This window comes from Hordeum vulgare, chromosome 2H (genome assembly GCF_904849725.1).
Source record: "Hordeum vulgare subsp. vulgare chromosome 2H, MorexV3_pseudomolecules_assembly, whole genome shotgun sequence".
NCBI classification, from domain to species: Eukaryota; Viridiplantae; Streptophyta; class Magnoliopsida; order Poales; family Poaceae; genus Hordeum; species Hordeum vulgare.
In genome coordinates, this window is record NC_058519.1 from 203,605,900 (window position 1) to 203,633,666 (window position 27,767).

The 27,767-nt window shown below is 44.2% G+C and overlaps 1 pseudogene; it reads left to right on the top strand.

Annotated features, from left to right (window-relative positions):
• LOC123426137 overlaps window positions 1-27,767 on the top strand; it is a 72,081-nt pseudogene that overhangs the window by 41,862 nt on the left and 2,452 nt on the right.

Consider the following 27,767-nt stretch of genomic DNA (forward strand, 5'->3'; position numbering starts at 1 on the left):
CTTGCTGAGTACCTCCGTACTCATGTTTTCTTAATAAATGTTGCAGAGGTTGCTAATGACCCTGACGGAGGGTTCTTCATAGACATCGACGACGACGAGTAGCTGGTGTCCTAGCTACGATCTGGCCCTAGGTTGGGTCTATAGTATAGTCAGGCCATGTGCCTTCTAGTTTCACGTGTCTGTACTCAGACAGTTTTAAACACTTCCGCTGGCTTGTAACTGAATGACTGCTATTATGGGTCGTGAGACCCTTACTGTGTAATACTATGTGTGTGGCTCTTCCGAGCCTCTTAAAAAAAGCTTGTATGTTTATGGTTATGTTGTGATGCCATCGATGTATCTATACATATCGGTATGCCATGCGTACGTGTGTCGTACTTGATATGTATGGGGTTCGATTACCTAGCCGTAAACTTTAGTAGCACTCCTTACCGGGAAATGCCCCTTTGTGATCCAACGAGCCATGGTAGCTCGCTACTGCTCCGGACACATTGGTTGACCGGCATGTGTCCTTCTTAGCTGTTGTGTCTGTCCCCTTTGGGGAAATGTCACGCGATGTAATGAAGTCCTTGTAGCTTGCTACAACTCGTCTACATTCGCTGGTGACCGACACCTGCTTTGTTGGGTCATGTATGTCTGTCCTTGTGTGGTACTGCCACTTTGGTTTATGGCTAGACTTGTCGATCCGGGTTCTTTGACATTGGAATGCTAGCGACACAATTGCATACGTGAGTCAAAAGGCACAAACGGTCCCGGCTAAGGTAAGGCTGCAGCCGTGGGGTTAACCGTGCGTGAGACCGCAAAGGGATGCGATGTGTTACAGGCTGGATTCCTATGGCTTAGGATCGGGGTCCCGACAGTGTTGGTATCAGAGCCTGACTGACTGTAGGATTACTGAGCCAAACTGGTCGAAGTTGAGTCTAGAATTGCTTTAGTTATATATAAGGGAATTGTTTGTTGGAAGGGAACGTAAGAATCTTGTTCTCTTCTCAAGTTATTCTATTCTGGTCATCCTCGTCTTTTTTGCGGGAATTAAGGACTAGGTTACTCATCTTCTTCTAGGCTTGTTTTTCTGATCGGTAGATTATAGGACTACGGGACAAGAGATATTTGGGTTTCTTTCATTCCTAGGAAAAAGGAAGTAAGTTTGATGATCAGAGAATTGAACTTGATAGTTGAGTGGTTACGCTATTCCATTTTGGGTTGTCTCAAAATTTGTTTTTGAGCATTTACAGCCGTTATGCTGCCCAATTTTGCATTCAGAGCTCTAATGCTTTTGCATTACTCTCTATTTTCAGATGCCTGGCCGTCCTTCTCGTCAGGTGGTACTCCTCACCAGGTGCATTGATGTGCCGGATCATACGGCCATGCTGGTCAGGGTGATGTTGGTGTGCGGTTACCGCTGGTACCCCGAGTACACAGTGGAGGAACAGTACCGAGACTTCCACCAGAGCCAGTATATCTGCACTGTTAGGGTATTTCCAGACTACCCTGGAGCTGAGGAGCCAATCCATTGGTCCTATGGGTTGGGAGTCACTGTTGACATGGCAGTACAAGATGCTGCCTATTCAATGCTGACCATTATGAGGGCGAGACATGGACTGCTGCAGAATTCAGAGTTCTGCTATGTTTCGGCCTCTTAGTCTGGTGAAGAGGGATACCTCAGCGGAGTCTATTTTGATTCTTCTATGGAGGATCCACTACTGCAGTCCACTGTTGAGATGCTAGAGAACAGAGACACGGATGCTCGTGCTCTCCGCATGGAGCTTTATGCTACCCGTGCCCGTCTGTGGACGGCTTTGACGCAGCTGGCACCGGTAGTCCAGACAGGGTACGGAGATATGGAGATGTTGAACCCCGTTAGGACCCATCTTCCGGCCCACGTTGACTGGCCAGCTATAGGAGGAGTCACCCCTCTTCGGGGACCCCTACAACCACCAGTCACGGGACCAAGGCCACATCCGTGTCCTTATGGATCCCAGGGATCTCATGCCAGAGTGTTTCCTGATCCGCAGGTTGAGCTTCCAGGCCATGGAGGTAATCTCTATGAGATGTTCTATGCGGATGCCTGAGCTGTGAGCGGAAGGATAGTATGGTAGTAGCCGTACGTTCACAGTCCTGTGTGACTTGTGAAGTATGCCTGTGATGTGAAATGAATTCCGGAGGCCTAGATTAATAATGTATAGGAAGCTTGTAAGCCTCTGATGAGTAGTTTCATAATTTCAATAGTTGCTTTTTGGTTAAGGTTGTACTGAACTATGTAAGGGTGTGTATGAACCATGGTGTATATATAGCAGTTGCTTGTTACCATGTTGTTCGGATATTCATTTCCGAATTCTGTGTGTTCAGTACATTCTTAATCCATAGCTAGTATTGTTATGATATTGGTCTACGCTGTGAGTTTGTTTGTCAGGATGGTGTTCACGAGGTTGAATCGTGCCCCTGCTCATGAGCAAGGCGAGTGTAGTCAAGCGTCGCAGGAAGACCTGCCTCACCCGCCCTCTCTGGCGGAAGTTATGCTTGAGGCAGAGAGAAACAAAAGGGAGACCAACCGACTGTTAGAGCGTGTTGAGCAGAATATGTCTCGTCAGCCTAGGAATGCTGCAGTGTCCCTCAACGACTTTGTGAAGCTGAATCCTCCAAAGTTTCATCACTCTGTCGATCCCCTCGACACTGATGACTGGCTGTGCAGCATCTCACGCAAGATTCGCTCTGCCAATGTTTCTGAGGCCGACAAGGTGACCTTTGCGGCGTATTTCCTGGAAGGACCCGCCAATCTGTGGTGGGAGAACTTCGAAGCTATGCGTCCTGCTGAACCAGCAACCACATGGGCAGACTTCAGTGCAGCCTTTCGTCTGCACCATATTCCAGAGGGCCTGATGGACAGAAAGAGAGACGAGTTATGTGCTTTCACTCACGGCAAGTTGACCGTGGATGCCTATAGCCGCGAGTTCGGTAACCTCGCCCGCTATGCAACAGAGGAGGTGTCTACTGACGCCAAGAAGCAAGCAAGATTCCGTAAGGGACTGAGCCCTGAGCTTCGTCGTGATTTGCGCCTCCGCAAGTGTGCAAGCTTTCAAGCCCTGGTCAACAAGGCGATCACTGCCGAGACTGGTCATACTGACTTTGAAGCCAGAAGGAAGCACTCCCGTGACTTTGGCTCGTCATCTGGATTCGCGTTTCCAAAATGCAGGTTGTGGGTTCCAAACAGTTCTCTGCCACCAAGATACACTCCGAGGCCATCCTACGTGGCGCCTCAAACGAATCAAACCAACCCTCCAGCAAAAACTTATGGTGGTCCAGCTAGCAATGCTGCACCACGTGCCAACCAAGTGATATGCTACAAGTGTGGAGAACCAGGGCATTATTCCCGTGAGTGTCCTCAAAATGTGGGTGCAAAGCAACCCGGAAAATCCGTCGGGCAAGGCAAGTCGGGCAAAGCTTACTATGTGAAGCCAACTCCTGCACGTGGCCGAGTGAACTATGTCTCAGCAGAAGAAGCTGCAGAGGATCCCGACATCATATTGGGTATGCTTCTTGTTAATCATCACCCAGCGTATATTCTCTTTGACACTGGGTCTTCTCATTCCTTCATTTCAGAAAGTTATGCACAGTTGCATAACATGTCTTTTTGTGATATGCCAATTCCATTGGTTGTCCAAACTCCTGGTAGTAAATGGCAAACCTCTAGGATAACCTATGATAATGAAATTCTAGTAGACAGGCTAGTTTTCTGGCCTCATTGATAGCCTTGAAATCTTCGGATATTAATATCATCTTGGGTATGGACTGGATGTTAGCTCATTATGCCAAGATTGATACCCATTCTAGAAATGTTCAGCTTACCCATCCCTCGGGTGAGATAGTCAATGTCTCTACTCGAGTTACCAAATGCCAACTCTATTCCCTAAATGCCAACCCTCTTCCGGAACTTGAAGATATTCCGGTAGTCCGTGACTTTCCGGATGTTTTTCCAGAGGAACTGCCAGGAATTCCACCTGACAGAGATGTAGAGTTCGTGATAGATCTTGTTCCCGGAACTGTCCCAATAGCCAGAAGACCATATAAGATGGCACCCCTGGAGCTAGCCGAACTTAAGAAGCAACTAGATGAGGCCTTGAATAAAGGTTTCATTCGTCCTAGCTCTTCTCCTTGGGCTTTCCCCGTCCTTTTCGTCAAGAAGAAAGACGAAACAGATCGGATGGTTGTAGATTACCGACCAATTAATCTGGTCACCATAAAGAACAAGTATCCGCTCCCCACGATCAACGATCTGTATGATCAGCTCGTTGGGTCCTCAGTCTTCTCCAAAATGGATTTGAGGTTGGGATACCATCAAATCAAGATCAAGAACAGGGACATTCCAAAACCGGCTTTTGTTACTCGTTATGGCCAATACGAGTACACCGTCATGTCCTTCGGGTTAACCAATGCCCCAGCCACCTTCTCTCGTCTGATGAATTCAATCTTCATGGAGTATTTGGATAAATTCGTCGTGGTATACCTTGATGATATTCTCATCTACTCGAAGAACGACCAAGAACATGCCGAGCATCTAAGGCTGGTATTGATGAAACTTCGAGAGCATCGCCTTTATGCCAAGTTTTCAAAATGTGAATTTTGGTTACCAGAAGTGACCTATCTAGGTCACGTAATCTCTGGTAAGGGTATTTCTGTCAATCCCGAGAGAGTTCAAGATGTCCTTGATTGGACTCAACCTGAATCGGTTAAGCAAGTTAGGAGTTTTCTTGGTCTAGCGAGCTATTGTCGCCGCTTTGTCGAGAATTTCTCCAAGGTTGCAAATCCTCTAACTGAACTCCTCAAGAAGGATAAAAAGTTCGAGTGGACACCACAGTGTGAGCATAGTTTTCAGGAACTGAAAAGACGCCTGACTTCCGCACCTGTGTTGCTACCACCAGATTTTTCTAAGGAATTTGTTATCTATTGCGACGCCTCACGACAAGGATTAGGTTACATTCTCATGCAAGATCGTCATGTGATCGCATACGCATCTCGACAGTTGTGTCCACATGAGGATAATTGTCCCACACATGACCTTGAGCTTGCAGCTATGGTCCATGCACTAAAAACCTGGCGACATTACCTTCTGGGTAATCGTTGCGAAATTTTCACTGATCACCAAAGTCTGAAATATATCTTCACCCAGCCGGATTTGAATCTCAGGCAAAGACGGTGGGTTGAGTTGATCTCGGATTACAACTTAGGGATAACTTACACCCCGGGGAAGGCCCATGTTATGGCCGATGCACTAAGTCGTAAATCTTATTGTAACAATTTGATGCTACAACAAGGTCAACCACATCTCTATGAGGAATTTCGGAAGTTGAATCTTCATATTGTTCCTCAAGGATTCCTTTCTACCCTGGTGGCGAATCCTACCCTTAAGGATCAAATTATAGCTGGCCAGAAGCGTGACAAGGGTTTATCACGGATCAAGGAGAATATTTTTAGCGGAAACGCTAAAGAATTCTTCATGAACGATCAAGGTGTTGTGTTCTTCCAGAATCGTCTAGTGGTTCCTAAGAACCTACATCTAAGGCAGTTAATCCTTAAGGAGGCCCATGATTCTCCTCTCACCATTCATCCCGGTAGTACTAAGATGTATCAGGACCTACGCGAGAGGTTCTGGTGGACTAGGATGAAGAGAGAAATTGTTGAGTTCGTTGCTAACTGCGACGTTTGTCGTCGAGTTAAGGCAGAACATCAAAGGCCTGCTGGCACCCTTCAACCTTTAGCTATTCCTGAATGGAAATGGGATAAAGTTAGTATGGATTTCATTACCGTATTTCCCAAGACCAAGAAAGGAAATAATGCTATCTTTGTGGTCATTGACCGACTCTCCAGAGTGGCTCATTTTCTTCCCGTTCGTGAGAGTATAACAGCTAGTCAGCTAGCGGAGTTATATATCTCTTGAATAGTGTCTCTTCATGGTGTTCCCCTGGAGATAAACTCGGACCGTGGAAGTATCTTTACTTCTCGCTTCTGGGAAAGTTTTCAGAATGCCATGGGGACTCACCTATCTTTTAGCACTGCTTTCCATCCTCAATCAAGTGGTCAAGTAGAAAGAGTGAATCAAATCCTAGAAGATATGCTCCGAGCTTGTGTTATATCATTCCGTATGAATTGGGAGAAGTGCCTCCCATTCGTCGAATTCGCTTATAACAATAGTTATCAGTCAAGCTTGGGCAAAGCTCCTTTTGAAGTTCTCTATGGACGAAGATGTCGAACACCTCTTAATTGGTCAGAAACCGGAGAGAGGCAACTCTTTGGCCCGGATATGATCCAGGATGCAGAAGAGCAGGTTCGCATTATTCGTGAAAAGTTGAAAACAGCCGAGTCTCATCAAAAGAGCCAATATGATCGTCATCATAAGGCTGTAACCTTTGAAGTTGACGAGAAGGCTTACCTTCGGGTTGCACCTTTGAAGGGTACCCATCGATTCGGTATCAAGGGCAAGTTGGCTCCTCGTTACATTGGTCCTTTTCGCATTCTTGCCAAACGAGGAGAAGTTGCCTACCAGTTGGAACTTCCTCCGCATCTTTCCAAGGTTCATGATGTCTTCCACGTCTCGCAACTCAGGCGTTGCTTTTCGGATCCTATCCGTGAAGTGCACCACGAAACGCTTGATCTCCAAGATAACCTTTCATACCGAGAATACCCCGTGCGTATTCTTGATCAAGCTGAGCATACCACTCGACGTTGAAACTCAAGTTTCTTAAAGTTCAATGGTCAAATCATTCTGAAAAGGAGGCAACTTGGGAAAGAGAGGATCGTCTCCGACTTGAGTGTCCTGCGTTATTTCCGACGACTTCTAAATCTCGGGACGAGATTCTTTTGAGTGGGGTGAGTTGTCACATCCCTGACACCTTAATCAAGTTAGCTTTGTGCTCATGTTTTCTTTGTATTTCATCTAGGAAATTTTCAACAAGAACAAAGTAAGTGGTGAAGGAAAACTCAAAAACCCTAGCCACTTCTCAAATTAAAGGAAATTTCAAACTAGTTAAAATCAATGAACCCAAAATGGCCTCAAGAAAAGTTCAACTTTTCTGATAATCCTTGGAAACAAATAAGCAATGAAGAAAACCATTTCTTTTATACTCTTGGCATTTTAAATAAATGCAAAAAGCTACTGGTTTCAAGTTTAAAATTTGAATTCAAAAACTTTAAGTTTTCAAAAATGTTGAAAACTTTAGGAATGGTTGGATACATTCCAACTAATATTCTGGTGTGTTCAAAATATTTTTTTAAACTATTTTGGAGCTGAAATAAAAAGCAAATCAAAATAGTTAGCAAATCAGAAAAACAAAATAGAAAGAAAAGAGAAAGAAAAGAGGAAAACCTTACCTGTCGCCCTGAGGAGGCCCAGCCCACCAGGGGCAGGGTCGTCTTCTTCCTCTGCCTTCTGGCAGAGGGGAGATCGACCACGGCGGCCCCCTCCACCTTATGCTTCGCCGTGGCGACCTCCGGTGCCCCCAGGACAGCGGGACAGCGGGGATATCCACCCCGAGCCCGTCTCTATCCGTTCCCCTACTTCAGTCCCCCCCCCCTCTCGGGATCTCTCCTCCCTCCTTCTGCCGCCATTGCCAAGAGCTCGAGCTCGAGCCGCCGACCCTCTAGCCACAGGACCTCCCTCCCGAGTAGTCCAGTAGCTCCGCCTCGACGAGCTGTTTCTCTCTGCAAAGGCCGAAGCCTCCCCGAGCTCTGCAACGTCCCCAACGCCATCGTCTTCAACCATCGGTCGCCGGCAAATCGACGGCGAAACGCTGGCTACAGCCCCTCCCCGAGCAGTCTGAGCCTAGCTTCACCTCCATCGTGAGCCTGCGATCATTTCCCCTCTCCTTCCCCTCGGATCCGTGCCCTCTACCCACTGGACCATCGAACCCGTACTCCGGTAGCCGCCCCGGCTCGTCGCCGGCTTGCTCCGGCCACCTATATCCCTCCCTGAGGCCAGCGCTGGATGAGGTCGAGCCTCGGGATCATCCCAGTGCTCTCGGCATCCTTTTCCGAGCACCACAGCACGATATAGCGTGTCTCCGGCGAAGTTCTGCCGCGGATCTGGTCGCCGCCGGCCAGGCTCCGGTGGGGAACGACGTGGCCAGCTTAACCCAGTAGTTTAAACCCTAATCGCTCACTGACAGTGGTCCCAAGGCCAAGTCAAACCCACTTAGGGGTTGGTCAGCGCGGGATTAGCACATGAGATGCTGACCAGTGGGTCCCCCCCCCCCTGTCAGGTTTGACCTGATCAGGTCAGTTGACCTGCTGACGCCATGATGATGCAGTCATCACGCAATAAGTGAATTTCTGATTTAAAAGAATTCCAGAAAAATGCCAAAACTTCTAAAAATCATAGAAATTAATTTGTAACTCCAATGAAAATAACTTATATATGAAAAAGTATCAGAAAAATTCAAGGGATCTGAATATGTCATTTGCAAACATGTTTGGAAATGTTACTGAACCCAAACATGTAGATTAATGAATAAGTTAATTCTTATAAATACTTTGGAGATGGAATTTGGAAAATATTTAAATTTCACTTCACATGATATGATCAAACACTGTCCAAAGTACAAACCAGCAACCTAACATGTCATACCATGCATGTTAAAAGCAAGTTGATCTGAGCATCAGGTCGAATCAATTAAAATGGTATCCGAGAATACCTCGTTTGAAGTGATATTTGAATTTGATTCAAATCAACTTCAAACCTAATACATGTTAGCTATAATAGTATACCACCTTGCATCCTCATGCCATGCTCATGCATCATCTTGATTGCATATGTTTGATATGGATTGTTGTCATTCCTTTCGGTAGGCTCCGCTCCCCCGGATTCCACCGAATATCCGTCTGACGGATATTGTCACTCCTCTGAGCAACAAGGCAAGCAACCATTTTGATCATCCCGATAAATCCCATGTTCTCGCTCCTGCACTTACTTATTGCATTAGGATCAAATGCTTCAAATGCTTTTGCCACGTTAGTTGAACCCACTTCCTTTGCATGACCTATCCTTGTCACAGTAAATAGCTGAACCTTGCAACCTAGCATACCTGGTAGTTGCTTGAGCCATGATGTGCCTTATCCTGCTATGCTTAGAGTTGTGTATGGTCTGTCATCTGGGAGATGAACAGAATTGTGAGAATGTGTTCGGTAAGCAAAGGTTGTGTGTTAAACCTGATTTTGTAAAGGTACCGGTGAAAGGCTGTGTAGGAGTACATGGCGGATTGTTTCATTGGAACCGTCCTTAGGAACTTAGTTCTGTGTATGTAATCCAAGTCGAGATACTACCACATGTTGGCCCTGAAATATGACCCCGCTCGACTTATTAATTGCCTAGTACTCGGTCCAGGAGTTGCAAGTAGTTTCTGGTGTTTATAGTCATGCTGGAGGCCGTGCATGGTGCTGACCTGAGAGGTGGGCTGTGATGCGGTAGACAGTGGCACGGTGTACCAAGTGGCACCCGGATGGTGGGCTTGGGAACCCTGTGCACATCGTTTGGGGCCGTGGCGGAAACCTCGTCCGGACTTCCGTGCAGGTTACCCTCAGATAGGCGATAGACCTGGACTAGGTACTAATGGGGTTAACGGTCGTGGCCGACTCCCTCGCTGGGCTTCCGCTTGAAGGTTGCCGAGGTGCATGACGTGCACATGGCGATAAGTGGCGAGAGCGTGTGTGACGAAGTACACCCCTGCAGGGTTATGATCTATTCGAATAGCCGCGTCCGCGGATATGGACTACTTGGAGACATATGTTGTTCATAGATAACTTAAATGGCTACTCATAAAATTGTCAAGATAAGCGTGAGTGTCATGGACGGCATTTCCGTATGGAGACGGAATGATTCCACGATGGAGTATTGTTGTGGTGTTAGTGGACTCGAGTGCGAGAAATCAAGTAGTCAAAATTATTTAAAAATGCAAGTTGTCTAGCCACGAGTCAAATGCTGGCTTTCCGCATGAAACCCCACAATACCTTATTGATAGATTGCATGAGTAGATAGTTATCCTAAAGTCTTGCTGAGTACCTCCGTACTCATGTTTGCATAATAAATGTTGTAGAGGTTGCTAATGACCCTAATGGATTGTTCTTCATAGACATCGACGACGACGAGTAGCTGGTGTCCCAGCTACGATCTGGCCCTAGGTTGGGTCTGTAGTATAGTGAGGCCATGTGCCTTCTAGTTTCACCTGTCTGTACTCAGACAGTTTTAAACACTTCCGTTGGCTTGTAACTGAATGACTGCTATTATGGGTCGTGAGACCCTTACTGTGTAATACTATGGTGTGGCTCTTCCGAGCCTCTTAAATAAAGCTTGTATGTTTATGGTTATGTTGTGATGCCATCGATGTATCTATACATATCGGTATGCCATGCGTACGTGTGTCGTACTTGATATGTATGGGGTTCGATTACCTAGCCGTAAACTTTAGTAGCACTCCTTACCGGGAAATGCCCCTTTGTGATCCAACGAGCCATGGTAGCTCGCTACTGCTCCGGACACATTGGTTGACCGGCATGTGTCCTTCTTAGCTGCTGTGTCTGTCCCCTTTGGGGAAATGTCACGCGATGTAATGAAGTCCTTGTAGCTTGCTACGACTCGTCTACATTCGCTGGTGACCGACACCTTGTTTGTTGGGTCATGTATGCCTATCCTTGTGCGGTACTGCCACTTTGGTTTATGGCTAGACTTGTCGATCCGGGTTCTTTGACATTGGAATGCTAGCGACACAATTGCATACGTGAGTCAAAAGGCGCAAACGGTCCCGGCTAAGGTAAGGCTGCAGCCGTGGGGTTAACCGTGCGTGAGACCGCAAAGGGATGCGATGTGTTACAGGCTGGATTCCTATGGCTTAGGATCGGGGTCCCGACACAAGTGCACTCAACTCACTAGCAATTGGATCAACATAATTGGATCTCTTAAATAGATTAGCAAGTGGATGAGGATCCATATCACTAGATTTTCAGCCAGCGAAGATGCAAGCATATTGAAGGCACATGGCAACACAAGCAACCACAAAACAAGCGAAAGAAAGGGGGAACGAAAAAGGCAAACGAAAAAGGAAAATGTGAAGTGGGGGAGAGAAAAACGAGAGGCAACTGGCAAAAAAGTAAATGCAAGAGATGAGTTTGTCAGACCTACTTGGATATATCTCTCCTTCCCCGGCAACAGCACCAGAAATACTTCTGCTGATGCAACAAAAGACCTTCCAACGGCGCCAGAAACACGTGCTGATGGGAGACTGTTCTTGTCTTGATTCTCCTCAGCAACGGCACCAGGAATCCTTCTGCTACGGCTACGCCTTTAGGGACTTCCTAGGCAAATATGCAAAGGATTTCCCCGTGGCCTTGGAGCCTTGCGTTGGTGTTCCCTCGAAGCGGAAAGGGTGATGTAGCGCAGCGGTGGTAAGTATTTCCCTCAGTTTTGAGAACCTAGATATCGATCCAATGAAGGAGTATCACAAGTACCTGCACAAACACAAGGAACCTGCACCCAACGCTATGAAGGGGTTGTCAATCCCTTATAGATTGTTTGCCAAGTGAGAATTGAAAGCAACAAAGTAACAAAGCAAAGTAAAAGCGGAGGTGTAAACGATAGGTGTGAATAGACCCGGGGGCCATAGTGTTCACTAGTGGCTTCTCTCATGAAAGCAAGTAGACGGTGGGTGAACAAATTATTATCGAGCAATTGATAGCACCGCACAAAGTCGTGACGTCATCTATGGCAATGATTATATCTATAGGCATCACGTCCAAAACAAGTAGACCGATACTTTCTGCATCTACTACTATTACTCCACACGTCGACCGCTATCGAGCATGCATCTAGTGTATTAAGTTCATGATAACAGAGTAACGCCTTAAGCAAGATGACATGATGTAGATGGACAATCTCATATGTACGACAAAGCCCATCTTGTTACCCTTGATGGCAACTACACGATGTGTGCCTTGCTGCCCCTACTGTCACTGGGAAAGGTCACCACACGGTAAGAACCCAAAACCAAGCACTTCTCCCATTGCAAGAATCATAGATCTAGTTGGCCAAACAAAACCCAAGACTCGGAGAGACTTACAAGGATATCTAATCATGCATATAAGAAATCAGCAAAGACTCAAATATATATCATAGATAATTTGATCATAAATCCACAATTCATCGGATCTCGACAAACACACCGCCAAAGAAGATTACATTGGATAGATCTCCATGAAGATCATGGAGAACTTTGTATTGAAGATCTAAGAGAGAGAAGAAGCCATCTAGCTACTAACTACGGACCCGTAGGTCTGAAGTGAACTACTCACGAGTCATTGGAGGGGCGATGATGTTGATGAAGAGGCCGTCCAACTCCAAAGTCCCCTCTGGTAGGGCACCGGGAAGGGTCTCCAGATGATATCTCGTGGAAACAGAAGCTTGCGGCGGCGGAAAAGTGTTTTCGTGGATGCCCTGATTTTTTCTGGATTTTTAGGGAATTTATAGGCCAAAGACCTAGGGCAGGGGAGCGCCAGGGGGGCACAAGCTTGGTTGTCGCGGCCTCCCCCCCTGGCCGTGGCAACAGGGCTTGTTGGCTCCGTGTGGGCCCACTTGCTTGGCCCTCAAGCCTCTTGATCTTCTTCCATTCTAAAAAAATCATTTTGGGGATTTTATACCGTTTGGACTCCGTTCCAAAATCAGATCTGAAAAGAGTCAAAAACACATAAAAACAGGAACTAGCACTTGGCACTGAGTTAATAAGTTAGTACCAAAAAAGATATAAAAGGTAAACAAAACATCCAAAGTTGACAAGATAACAGCGTGAAACCATCAAAAATTATAGATACGTTTGAGACGTATCATGCGCTACGTGAAGTATTGATGACATTCAATTGCTCATCAGGAAAGTTATCATCAATAGGTTGTGGGTCATCAAGAACGTTCTCCAACCTAGACAAGTTATCTTCTACGGGGTTATCAGCACCCTTCCTATTAACAACATGCAAATCAAATTCTTGTAGCAAGAGAACCCATCTGATAAGTCTAGGTTTAGCGTCTTTCTTCTCCATGAGGTACTTAATAGTAGCATGATCAGTGTGAATAGTGACTTTCGAATCAACTATGTAAGACTTGAACTTTTCACATGCAAACACGACTGTTAAAAATTCCTTTTCCGTAGTAGCATAGTTTCTTTGGGCACTGTCTAGAGTTTTGCTAGAATAGTGAATAACATTCAACTTCTTATCAACTCTTTGCCCTAGGACAGCACCAACAACATAATCACTAGCATCACACATGATTTCAAAAGGCAAGTTCCAATCAGGTGGTTGAACAATAGGTGCAATTATCAAAGCCTTCTTAAGTATTTCGAAGGCTTCCTCACAATCATCGTTAAAAACAAAAGGGATATCCTTTTGCAAGAGATTGGTAAGAGGCCTAGAAATCCTAGAGAAGTCTTTAATGAACCTTCTATAGAAACCAGCATGACCAAGGAAACTTCTTATACCTTTCATATCTATGGGGTATGGCATTTTGTCGATTGCATCAACCTTAGCCTTATCGACTTCAATACCTCTTTCAGAAATTTTATGTCCTAAGACGATGCCTTCATTAACCATAAAGTGGCACTTCTCCCAATTCAAGACAAGATTGGTGTCTTTACATCTCTGCAAGACTCGAGGCAATCATCAAAAGAAGACCTGTAAACGGAGAAGTCATCCATGAAAACCTCAATAATCTTTTCACAAAAGTCACAGAATATAGCCATTATGCATCTTCAAAAGGTACCAGGTGCATTACATAAGCCAAAAGGCATACGTCTATAAGCAAAAGTACCGAAAGGATAGGTGAAAGTGGTTTTCTCTTTATCAGATTGTGCAACTGGTATTTGGTAGAAACCAGAATAACCGTCTAGAAAGCAGAAGTGTGTGTGTTTAGATAGTCTTTCTAACATTTGGTCGATAAAAGGCAAAGGGTAATGATCTTTCCTAGTGGCTTTATTCAATTTCCTAAAATCTATCACCATCCTATAGCCAGTAATAATCCTCTATGGGATCAATTCATCCTTATCAGTAGGGACTACGGTAATGCCTCCCTTCTTAGGGATGCAATGCACCGGACTCACCCAATCACTATGAGCAACAGGATAGATAATACATGCTTCCAGGAGCTTTAGTATTTCTTTTCTTACTACCTCTTTCATCTTAGGATTTAATCTCGGTTGATGATCAGCAACTGGTTTGGAATCAGTATCGGTTTTAATCTTGTGCTGGCATAGAGTGGGACTAATTCTCTTGAGATCATCAAGAGTATATCCAATAGCAGCACGGTGCTTCCTCAGAGTTTTTAGTAACTTCTTTTCTTCATGTTCTGAGAGGCTAGCACTAATGATAACCGGATATATCTCTTTTTCATCAAGATAAGCATACTTAAGAGTATCAGGCAACTGTTTAAGCTCGAACACAGGAACACCCTTTGGTGGGGGTGGATCCCCAAGCAGTTCAACAGGCAAATTATTCTTAAGGATAGGATATTGTTTAAGACAACTCTATCTATCTCATCCCTTTCATCCATATGCATATCATTTTCATTCTCAAGCAAGTATTGCTCTAAGGGATCAGTAGGAGGCACGGGAATAGAAGCTAAGGCAATAGTTTCATCCTTACTGGGCAACTTTTTTTCATGAGGTTGTCTACCAAACTTGGAGAAATTGAACTCATGTGACACGCCTTCAAAGCCAACAGTGACAATTTGCTTTTCAGAGTCAATATGAGCATTGACAGTATTGAGAAAAGGTCTGCCAAATATGATGGGACAAAAGCTATCTTGGGTGGTAGCTAGAACGAGGAAATCAGCAGGATACTTCCTTTTACCACACAAGACTTCAACATCCCTAACAATTCCCACATGGCAGATAGTATCTCTATTGGTAAGCTGAATAGTGACATCAATAGGTTCTATCTCAATAGGTGCAATCTCATCTTTGATTTCATCATATAAGGATTGAGGTATTGCACTAACACTAGCACTCACATCAAATAAACCATGATAACAATGATCCCCTATCTTAATAGAAAAAACAGGTGTGCCAACAACAGGCCTTTGTTTGTCTCTAGCGTGTGGTTTAGCAATTCTAGCAGCATCTTCACATAAGTGAATATCATGGCCATCAACATTGTCGGACAGGAGATCTTTGATAATAGCAATGCTAGGTTCAACTCTAATTTGCTCAGGGGGTGTAGGTGTTCTAATGTAGCCTCTATGTATCATAGTTTAATCTTTAGAATGATCCTTTATCCTAACAGGGAAAGGTGGTTTCTCAATGTAAGCACTGGGAACAATAGGATCATTGTAGGCAATGACTTTCTCTTCAAGTGGATTGGGTTTAACTTACTTCTAAGGGAGGATGATATTTAAACCACTTCTCCTTGGTGAGATCAATATGAGCAGCAAAAGATACACACAATGAAGCTACTATCTCAGAGTCAAGTCCATACTTAGCACTAAAATCACAAAAAGTATTTGTTTCAACAAAGGATTTAACGCAATCAAACTTGAAATTCATACCTAACTCCTTACCTTCATCAAGCTCCCAATCTTCAGAGTTGCGTTTAATTCTCTCCAATAAATTCCATTTGAAGTCAATATCTCTCTTCATAAAAGAACCGGTACAAGAAGTGTCAAGCATGGTGCGATCATCATGAGAAAGCCGAGCATAGAAGTTCTGAATGATAATTTCTCTCGAGAGATCATGATTGGGGCATGAATATAACATTGATTTAAGCCTCCCCCAAGCTTGATCGTTGCTTTCTCTGTCACGAGGCCAAAAATTATAAATATAATTCCGATCACGATGTACTAAATGCATAGGATAAAACTTTTGATGAAATACCAATTTCAACCGATTGTAGTTCCATGATCCAGTATCATCACATAGCCTATACCATCTCAACACCTTATCCCTCAAAGATAAGGGAAAGACCTTCTTCTTGACCTCATCCTCACGCAAACCTGCAAGCTTAAATAAACCACAAACTTCATCTACATAGATTAGATGCAAGTCTGGATGTGATGTTCCATCTCCTGTAAAAGGATTAGCCAGCAGTTTCTCAAGCATACCCAAAGGAAATTCAAAGCAAATATTTTCAGTAGGTGCAGAAGGTTGAGGAGCAACTATTTGTGCTTCCGTTCGAGGTGAAGATACCCCGAACAAGCCCCTCAAACGATTAGTTTCCATAGTGACAAGTGACAATAAATTTCAGCACACTATATGAATGTTTCCTTACCAAGTTCCACTTACCAAAGGCGCTTCACTCCCCGGCAATGGCGCCAGAAAAGAGTCTTGATGACCCACAAGTATAGGGGATCTATCATAGTCCTTTTGATAAGTAAGAGTGTCGAACCCAACGAGGAACAGAAGGATCTGACAAGTGGTTTTCGGAAAGGTAATATCTGCAAGCACTAAAATTATCGGTAACAAGTAGTTGTGTGGTGAGATGATTCGTGGCAAGTAGCAAGTAGCAAAAGTAACAACGGTGCAGCAAAGTGGCCCAATCACTTTTGTAGCAAGGGACAAGCCTGGACAAAGTCTTATAGGAGGAAAAACGCTCCCGAGGACACACGGGAATTTCTGTCATGCTAGTTTTCATCATGTTCATATGATTCGCGTTCGTTACTTTGATAGTTTGATATGTGGGTGGACCGGCGCTTGGGTACTGCCCTTACTTGGACAAGCATCCCACTTATGATTAACCCCTCTCGCAAGCATCCGCAACTACGAAAGAAGAATTAAGATAAAGTCTAACCATAGCATTAAACTAGTGGATCCAAATCAGCCCCTTACGAAGCAACGCATAAACTAGGGTTTAAGCTTCTGTCGCTCTAGCAATCCATCATCTACTTACTACTTCCCAATGTCTTCCTCTAGGCCCAAATAATGGTGAAGTATTATGTAGTCGACGTTCACATAACACCACTAGAGGAAAACAACATACAACACATCAAATTACCGAACGAATACCAAATTCACATGACTATTTATAGCATGACTTATCCCATGTCCTCAGGAACAAAAGAAACTACTCACAAAGCATAATCATATTCATGACCAGAGAGCTAATGAGTAGCTTCAAAGATCTGAACATAAACTCTTCCACCAAGTAATCCAACTAGCATCAACTACAAAGAGTAATTAACACTAATAGCAACCTTACAAGTACCAATCGGAGTCGCGAGACGGAGATTGGTTACAAGAGATGAACTAGGGTTTGGAGATGAGATGGTGCTGATGAATATGTTGATGGTGATGAGTCCCCTCAGATGAGAGGAGTGTTGGTGATGACGATGGCGACGATTTCCCCCTCCGGGAGGGAAGTTTCCCCGACAGGATCGTCCTGCCGGAGTTGTAGATTGGTTCTGCTCAAGTTCCGCCTCGTGGCGGCGGCGAATCCTCTGAAAATCCTCATCTTGATTTTTTCCAGACCGAAACCCTTCTTGTAGCAAAAGAGGGGGGGCAGTGGGCCAGCAAGGAGCTCACAAGCCCCCTAGGCGCGGCGAGGGGGTGGCCGCGCCTAGCAGGCTTGTGGAGACCTGCTGGCGCCCCTTGGCACTTCTTCGGCCCGGTATTTTTTATAAATCCCAAAAAAAATCATCGTTGATTTTCACGACTTTTGGAGTTGCGCAGAATAGGCATCTCAAACTTTCTCCTTTTTCAGGCCAGAATTCCAGCTGCCGGCATTCTCCCTCTTCATGTAAACCTTGCAAAATAAGAGAAAAAAGGCATAACTATTGTACCGTGAAGTGAATAACAGCCCAAGAACAGATAAATATATCATGAAAGCATGATGCAAAATGGACGTATCATTATGTTCTCACCCTCACTGATGACTTAAGTAGATATGGGTATGTCTACTTAATGAAACACAAGTCTGAAACCTTTGAAAAGTTCAAGGAATTTCAGACTGAGGTAGAGAATCAACGTGACAAGAAAATAAAGTGTCTACGATCTGATCGTGGAGGAGAATATTTGAGTCACAAATTTGGCACACACTTAAGGAAATGTGGAAATGTTTCACAACTCACGCCGCCTGGCACACTGCAGCGTAACGGTGTGTCTGAACGTCGTAATCGCACTCTATTAGATATGGTGGGATCCATGATGTCTCTTACCGACTTACCGCTATCATTTTGGGGATATGCATTGGAAACTGTCGCATTCACTTTAAATAGGGCACCATCTAAATCCGTTGAAACGACACCGTATGAATTATGGTTTGGCCAGAAACCTAAGTTGTCGTTTCTGAAAGTTTGGGGCTGCGATGCTTATGTGAAGAAACTTCAACCAGAGAAGCTCGAACCCAAAGCGGAGAAATGCGTCTTCATAGGATACCCAAAGGAAACTATTGGGTACACCTTCTACCTTAGATCCGAAGGCAAAATCTTTGTTGCCAAGAACGGATCCTTTCTAGAGAAAGAGTTTCTCTCGAAAGAAGTAAGTGGGAGGAAAATAGAACTTGATGAGGTGATCGTGCCTCCTCTCGAACTGGAGAGTAACGCAGCGCAAGAAAATGTTTCAGAGGTGCCTACGCCAGCTAGAGAACAAGTTCATGATGATGATCATGAAGCTCCAGATCAAGTTGCTATTGAACCTCGAAGGTCGAGAAGGGTACGCTCTGCACCCGAGTGGTACGGCAACCCTGTCATGGAAATCATGTTGTTAGACAACGGTGAACCTTCGAACTATGAAGAAGCGATGGCGGGCCCAGATTCCAACAAATGGCTTGAGGCCATGAAATCCGAGATAGGATCCATGTATGAGAACAAAGTATGGACTTTGGTGGACTTGCCCGATGATCGGCGAGCCATAGAAAATAAATGGATCTTCAAGAAGAAGATAGACGCGGACGGTAATGTGACCATCTATAAGGCTCGACTTGTCGCTAAGGGTTATCGACAAGTTCAAGGAGTTAACTACGATGAGACTTCCTCACCCGTAGTGATGCTGAAGTCTGTCTTAATCATGTTAGCAATTGCCGCATTTTATGATTATGAAACCTGGCAAATGGACGTCAAAACGGCATTCCTTAATGGTTTCTTTAAGGAAGAATTGTATATGATGCAGCCGGAAGGTTTTGTCGATCCTAAAGGTGCTAACAAAGTATGCAAGCTCCAGCGCTCCATCTATGGGCTGGTGCAAACATCTCGGAGTTGGAACACTCGCTTTAATGAGGTGATTAAAGCGTTTGGGTTTATACAGACTTATGGAGAGGCATGTATTTACAAGAAAGTGAGTGGGAGCTCTGAAGCATTTCTCATACTATATGTGGATGACATATTGTTGATGGGAAATAATATAGAACTCTTGGAAAGCATAAAGGCCTATTTGAATAAGAGTTTTTCAATGAAAGACCTTGGAGAAGTTGCATACATATTAGGCATTAAGATCTATATAGATAGATCGAGGCGCCTCATAGGTCTTTCACAAAGTACATACCTTGACAAGATATTGAAGAATTTCAATATGGAAAATGCAAAGAAGGGGTTCTTGCCTGTATTGCAAGGTGTGAGATTGAGTAAGACTTAATCACTGACCACAGCAGAAGATAGAGACAAGAGGAGTACCATCCCCTATGCTTCAGCCATAGGCTCTATTATGTATGCCATGCTGTGTACCAGACCTGATGTAAACCTTGCCGTCAGCTTGGTAGGGAGGTACCAAAGTGATCTCGGTATGGAAAACTAGACAACGGTCAAGAATATCCTTAAATACATGAAAAGGACTAAGGATATGTTTCTCGTGTATGGAGGTGCCGAAGAGCTTGTCGTAAAGGGTTACGTCGATTCTAGTTTCGACACAGATCCGGACGACCCTAAGTCACAAACTGGATACTGTATGTTCTGAATGGTGGGGCAGTGAGCTGGTGCAGCTCCAAGCAAAGCGTTGTGGCGGCATCTACATGTGAACCGGAGTACATAGCTGCTTCGGAAGCAGCTCAAGAAGGGATCTGGATGAAGGAGTTCATCATCGACCTTGGAGTGCTTCCAAGTGTGTCAGGCCCGATGGCACTCTTCTGTGACAACACTGGAGCTATTGCCATAGCCAAGGAGCCCAGGTTTCATAGGAAGACCAAGCACATCAAGCGCCGCTTCAACTCCATTTGTGATTACATTCAGGAAGGAGACATAGATATTTGTAAAGTACATATGGATCTGAATGTCGCAGATCCGTTGACTAAACCGCTTCCACGAGCAAAACATGATCAGCACCACAACTCTATGGGTGTTCGATACATCACAATGTAACTAGATTATTGACTCTAGTGCAAGTGGGAGACTGTTGAAAATATGCCCTAGAGGCAATAATAAAGTGGTTATTATTATATTTCCAGTTCATGATAATTGCCTATTATTCATGCTATAAGTGTATTATCCGAAACAGTAATGCATTTGTGAATACATAGATCACAATGTGTCCCTAGTGAGCCTCTAGTTGGCTAGCTCGTTGATCAATAGATGATCATGGTTTCCTGATCATCGGCATTGGATGTCATTGATAACGGGATCACATCATTGGAGAATGATGTGATGGACAAGACCCAATCCTAAGCATAGCACTAGATCGGGTTGTTTGTATGCTATAGATTTTCTAATGTCAAGTATCTTTTCCTTAGACCGTGAGATTGTGCAACTCCTGGATACCGTAGGAATACTTTGGGTGTACCAAACGTCACTACGTAATTGGGTGAATATAAAGGTGCACTACGGGTATCTCCGAAAGTGTCTGTTGGGTTGGTACGGATCGAGACCGGGATTTGTCACTCCGCATAGCGGAGAGGTATCTCTGGGCCCACTTGGTAGAACATCATCATAATGAGCTCAGTGTGACTAAGGAGTTAGCCACGGGATGATGTGCTACGGAACGAGTAAAGAGACTTGCCAGTAATGAGATTGAACAAGGTATGGGGTTACCGACGATCAAATCTCGGGCAAGTATCATATCGATAGACAAAGGGAATCGTATACGGGATTCATTGAATCCTTGACACATGGTTCATCCGATGAGATCATCGAGGAACAAGTGGGAGCCAACATGGGTATCCAGACCCCGTTGTTGGTTATTGATCGGAGAGTGTCTCGTTCATGTCTGTGTGTCTCCCGAACCCGTAGGGTCTACAAACTTAAGGTTCGATGACGCTAGGGTTATAGGGAAATGATGTACGTGGTTACCGAAGGTTGTTCGGAGTCCCGGATGAGATCCCGGACGTCACGAGGAGTTACGGAGTGGTCCGGAGGTAAATATTGATATATAGGTTGAGTGGTTTTGGACACCGGAAGTGTTTCGGGCTCCACCGGCAAAGTGTCGGGACCACCGTAAGGGTTCCGGGGGTCCACTGGGAGGGGCCACCGGCCCCGGGAGGCTACATGGGCCAAGTGTGGGAGGGAACCAGCCCCTAGGTGGGATGGTGCGCCTCCCCACCCAGCCCAAGGCGCAGCTTGAGAGGAGAGGGGGCAAACCCTAGGCGCAGGAGAGGCCCAAAGCCAACCTAGCCCCCCCCCTCTCCCCAGCCCTGGCCGCCGCACCTCCCATCTGAGGGGCTGCCGCACCACCTAGGGTGGGAACCCTAGGGGTGGCGCACCCCCTCTCCCCTCCTCCTATATATATTGAGGTTTTTGGGGCTGCAACAACACAAGTTCTTCCTCTCTCTCGGCGCAGCCCTACCTCTCTCCCTCCTCGTCCTCCGCGGTGTTTGGCGAAGCCCTGCCGGAGTACCACGTAGCTCCACCGCCACCACGCCGTCGTTCTGCCGGAGCTCTTCCCCAACCTCTCCCCTCTCCTTGCTGGATCAAGGCGTGGGAGACGTCACCGGGCTGCATGTGTGTTGAACGCGGAGGTGCCATAATTCGGCACATAGATCGGAATCGACCGCGATCTGAATCGTTGCGAGTACGACTCCATCAATCGCGTTCTAGCAACGCTTCCGCTTAGCGATCTTCAAAGGTATGAATATGCTCTTCCGCCTTGCTCGTTGTTGGTCTCTTCATAGATAAATTGCTGTTTGGCGTAGGAAATTTTTTGAAGTTGCTACGTTCCCCAACATGAGGCCCCTTGGGGCGTGACACCCCTCCAGATGGTCCCCGGCACCCCTCCCGGCACTCCCGGTACACTACCGATGAGACCGAAACTTTTCCGGTGACCAAAACAGGACTTCCTATATATCAATCTTTACCTTCGAACCATTCCGAAGCTCCTCGTAATCCGGGATCTCATACGGGACTCCGAACAAAACTTCGGTCACCAACACCTATAACTCAACTATACCGAAACGTCACCGAACCTTAAGTGTGCACACCTTGCGGGTTCAGGAACTATGTAGACATGACCTGAGACACCTCTCAGTCAATATCCAATAGTGGGACCTGGATGCCCATATTGGATCCTACATATTCCACGATAATCTTATCGGTTGAACCTCTATGTCAAAGATTCATATAATCTCGTATACTATTCTCTTTGTCCTTCGGTATGTTACTTGCCCGAGATTCGATCGTCGGTATCCAATACCTATTTCAATCTCGTTACCAGCAAGTCTCTTTACTCATTATGTAATACAAGATCTCGTGGCTAACTCTTTAGTCACATTGCTTGCAAGGCTTGTTTGTGATGTTGTATTACCGAGTGGGCCCCGAGATACCTCTCCGTCACACGGAGTGACAAACCCCAGTCTTGATCCATGCTAACTCAACTGACATCTTCAGAGATACCTGTAGTGCACCTTTATAGTTGCCCAGTTACGTTGCGACATTTGATACACACAAAGTAGTCATCTGATGTCAGTGAATTACATGATCTCATGGTCATAGGAATATATACTTGACATGCAGAAAACAATAGCAACAAAATGACACGATCACATGTTACGTTCATACCTTAGGTCTTATCCATCACATGATTCTCCTAATGATGTGATCCTGTTATCAAGTGACAAAACTTGTCTATGGCTAGGAAACCTTAGCCATCTTTGATCAACGAGCTAGTCAACTAGAGGCTCACTAGGGACAGTGTTTTGTCGATGTATCCACACATGTATTTGAGTTTTCAATCAATACAATTATAGCATGGATAATAAATGATTATCTTGAACAAGGAAATATAATAATAACTAATTTATTATTTCTCTAGGGCATATTTCCAACAACAACTACCCTACATGGGCTATGGATGTTAAAATCGGTCTTTCATGTTGTGGAATTGCAGCTGCACTCATACCTCCTCCAGATCCCCCTCAAGAGGGAGTTGCACAATTAACCGAGCAGCAACAATATGGTGCTTTATACATAATAAGACACCATATCCATCCAGATCTGAAATCACAATATTTGATGGACGAATCTCCAAGCAATATGTGGCAATCCCTTAAGACTAGATATGAACAACAAAAGGCAGTTATACTACGTGAAGCTAGTCATGAGTGGACCCATTTAAGACTCCAAGATTTCAAATCCATCGGAGTGTATAATCATGAGGTTCATGAAATTTGTTCTAAGTTGCGGTTTTGTGAGAAGGAGCCTACAGAAGCAGAGAAGATAGAAAAGACTCTATCAACTATGCTCCCGGACGACACGATCCTACAACAACAATATCGTGCCCACAATTATACAGCTTATCCAGAACTTATACATGTGCTCCTACAGGCTGAGAAACACGATGAACTTTTGTTAAAGAATAGTCATCAACATCTAGTTGGGGCTACTCCTCTCCCTGAAGTACATGCAAATTTTCAAAACAACATTAAGTCCAATGGTTCTCCCAAAGTCCAAAACAAGAACTTTAAGGGTAAGAACAACCACAACAAGAAGAACAAGCCCCAAAATTCAGACAAGTGGAAGGGCATAACAAAGAATAAGTTTGATAAAACTAAACTTTGCCAGAAATGTGGATGCTACAAGCATGTCACCAAAAAATGCCGCACCCTAAGACATCTGGTAAACCTTTACCTGCAATCCATGGGACGTAACAAACCTGCCCAAGGAGCAAGATATGAATCCCACTTGAATCTTCAACCTGACAACAACATGGAAGCTGGTTGTTCGCAAGATGTTCAAGGAGCACCAAGTAACAACAAGGAATTCCATCAACCACAGACTCCGTGGACACGGAGGATATGATGACAGAATACGCCACTGACATGTTCGGGGACTTTGACTAGTCAATTGACACCATTTAGATATTTTATTAGTGTGCATCCATCACATTGTTGTAATAAAAACATATTATTAATATTATTGTTGTAGTCATCCTTTCTATATTGTAAAAACACACAATGTATACTGTATCAGCACTTTGATACCAATAAAGTTATATGTACTCTATATATCCAATAAAGTGTTTTCATTAACTCAAATTCCACATTTCAATATATAGATTTCTACGGGAATTAATCCAATGGAGGAGGAAATATGCCTTGTGGACAGTGACACCACAAACTCTATACTTAGGGAAATCAAGTATTTCCAAACTCTTACAAAGTTGAATGGAGATATTTTAACAATCGTTGGACGCGATGCGGTAATTGTTGGCACTCGACGTGCCATATTTACCCTCCCTATGGGTAGACAAATTGTAATTGAGGATGCTTTATTGTATCGTGATTCAACTCGTACCCTCATAGGTTATAGAGATATCCGCAAAAATGGTTTCCACATTGAAACTCATGAAGACAATAAACAGGAATATCTCCTCTTTACCAAAAACAATGGATATGGCAAACGAATATTTGAGAAAAATCTCTCTTTAACATCAGGATTGTACTACACTTACATAAAACCCGTAGAACACGTTGCGTATAAGGTAATTTTTCAGAATGTAAATGCATTCCAAACTTGACATGATCGGCTTGGTCATCCTGGTATCGGGATGATGAGGAAAATTATGTGCAATTCCAATGGTCATGACTTAAATGAAGCTAAATTCCCACAATCTACGGATTTTATGTGCACTGCATGTGCTACTGGGAAACTCATTTTAAGACCCTCATATCTTAAAATTCAAGCAAAACCACTCCAATTCCTTGAATGAATTCAAGGCGATATTTGTGGTCCTATCCAACCATTGTGTGGACCTTTTAGGTATTTCATGGTTCTAATAGACGCATCTACGCGATGGTCTCATGTGTGTTTACTATCTACAGGAAACCATGCATTAGCCAAAATAATGAGACAGGTTATCAAATTGCAAGCTCATTATCCCGAGAATCGAACTAAATCAATTCGACTGGACAACACTCCTGAATTCTCCTCCCATGCCTTTAATGATTATTGCATGGCATTAGGCGTTGAAGTTCAGCACTCAGTCCCATATGTCCACACTCAAAATGGATTGGCCGAATCTTTATGTAAGATAATTAAGCTCATTGCACGACCCTTACTAATGAATTGCAATTACCAACTTCTTGTTGGGGTCACGCAATTTTACACGCCGCTACTTAATACAATTGCGACCAACTCCATATCACAGCACTTCCCCTGTGCAATTAGTACGTGGAAATCAACCAAATATTTCTCATCTGCGTAAATTTGGATGCGTCACATATGACCCAATCTCACCACGACACCATACATCCATGGGCCCACACGGGAAATTGGGGATCTATGTGGGGTACAAATCAGCGTCAATAATCAAGTACCTTTAACCCCTCACGGGGGATTTGTTCACAAACCCTCACGTTGACTGCATCTTCAATGAGGACCATTTCCCAGCATTAGGGGGAGACATCAAGTACCAAAAATAATGCCCGGAATTCGATAGGAATGCCCAAGGCATTTCCTCCTCTCATCCACGTACTCAAGAAACTGAACTTCAAGTTTGGAAAATAATTAATTTGCAACACATTGCAAATAACTTGCCAGATTCATTTACTGACTATAAAGGTGTTACCAAATCCTACAATCCTGCCAAAAACGCTCCCGAAAGAGTAGAGGTACCAACAAAAACTACTCAACCCCGTGTTCAAAGGAAGAGGGGGAGAAGTATGGTCACGGAACAGGATTCAGCTCCTCACAAGCACCAAAGGAAACAGAAAAAGAAACCCTTCGAACCAGTAAACAAAAATCAACCTATTGTTGATAATCATCAAATGGGTAATATACACCCAATGGGCGGACAACCCCCACAACCCAACTTAGTTGTGCACTCGGTGACTAGGACATCGGAAAACCCTGACTCAATCGTATTAGGAAACCACGACCAGTCAACATGGGTAAATGAAATTTCCACGAACTATATAGATTCTAGAGAATGTTACAATCGTAAGTCTACAATTGTCGACATATATTTCTCAACTACAGTTGCAGACAACCTTCTAAATGATCATGATCCAAAGACCATGGCAGAGTGCAAGAATCGCTCCGACTAGCCTAAATGGAAGGATGCAATCCAAGTAGAGTTAGCCATGCTCAATAATCGAAAGGTATGCACTTAAGCAATAGCTACACCTCCCAGAGTTTTCCGTGTGGGATTCAAAAGGGTTTTTGTCCGTAAAAGAAACGAGAACACGAGGTGGTGAGACCAGGCACTGATTTCAATGAAACATACTCTCCAGTAATGAGTGGTATTACTTTCTGGTACCTTATTTCTTTGGCAATACAAAATCGTCAATCTATGTAGTTGATGGACGTAGTGACCGCTTACCTTTACGGTTCACTTGATTCGAACATATACATGAAGGTTCCCGATGGAGTCCCAATCCGGAACCCAAACGCAAAAAGCAACGCATATTGTGTAAAACTAAACAAGTCTTTATACGGCTTAAAACAGTCGGGTCGCATGTGGTACAACCGACTTAGTGAGTTCTTTGTGAAAAGAGGATACTCCAATAATGATGATTGCCCATGTGTTTTCATAAAAAAGTCCACAACTGGATTTTGCATTATTTCAGTGTATGTTGATGATCTTAACATCATTGGAACCATAGAAGATATGGATGAAGCACGCAATCACTTAAATACGGAATTTGAGATGAAGGATTTGGGTAAAACCCAATTTTGCTTAGGATTACAACTTGAGCACCTTCCCTCGGGTATTTTGGTTCAACAAACCGCCTATATCCAGAATGTATTGGAGAAATACAATATAGACAAATCCTATCCATCCAAAAACCCTATGGTAGTTCGATCTCTAGACGTAGAGAAATATCAATTTAGACCAATGAATGATGCAGAAAATATATTAGGACCTGAAGTTCCATATCTTAGTGCCGTTGGAGTGCTCATGTATCTTGCAAATTACACGAGGCCTGATATTGCATTTGCATTGAATTTACTGGCTAGACATAGCGCATCTCCCACTAAACGCCATTGGACTGGAGTTAAGAATATATTTGATATCACCAAGGCACAAAGGATCTTGGCCTATTCTTTCAATTTCAGATAAATTTGGACATTGATATGATTGGGTATACAGATGTTGGCTACTTATCTGACCCCCACAATGCCAGATCACAAACCGGTTTCATGTTCCTACATGGTGGGACAGCCATATCATGGAAGTCTTCCAAGCAGACCCTAGTGGCTACATCACCAATCATTCCGAAATAATCGCATTATATGAGGCGTCACGTGAATGTGTATGGCTTCGCAGAATGATAAACCACATACAAAAATCATGTGGCAAAGGTTTTATCGAATCTCCAACCATTATCTACGAAGATAATGCTGCTTGTGTTGCTCAAATGAAAACGGGTTACATAAAGAGCAATATCACTAAGCATAATTC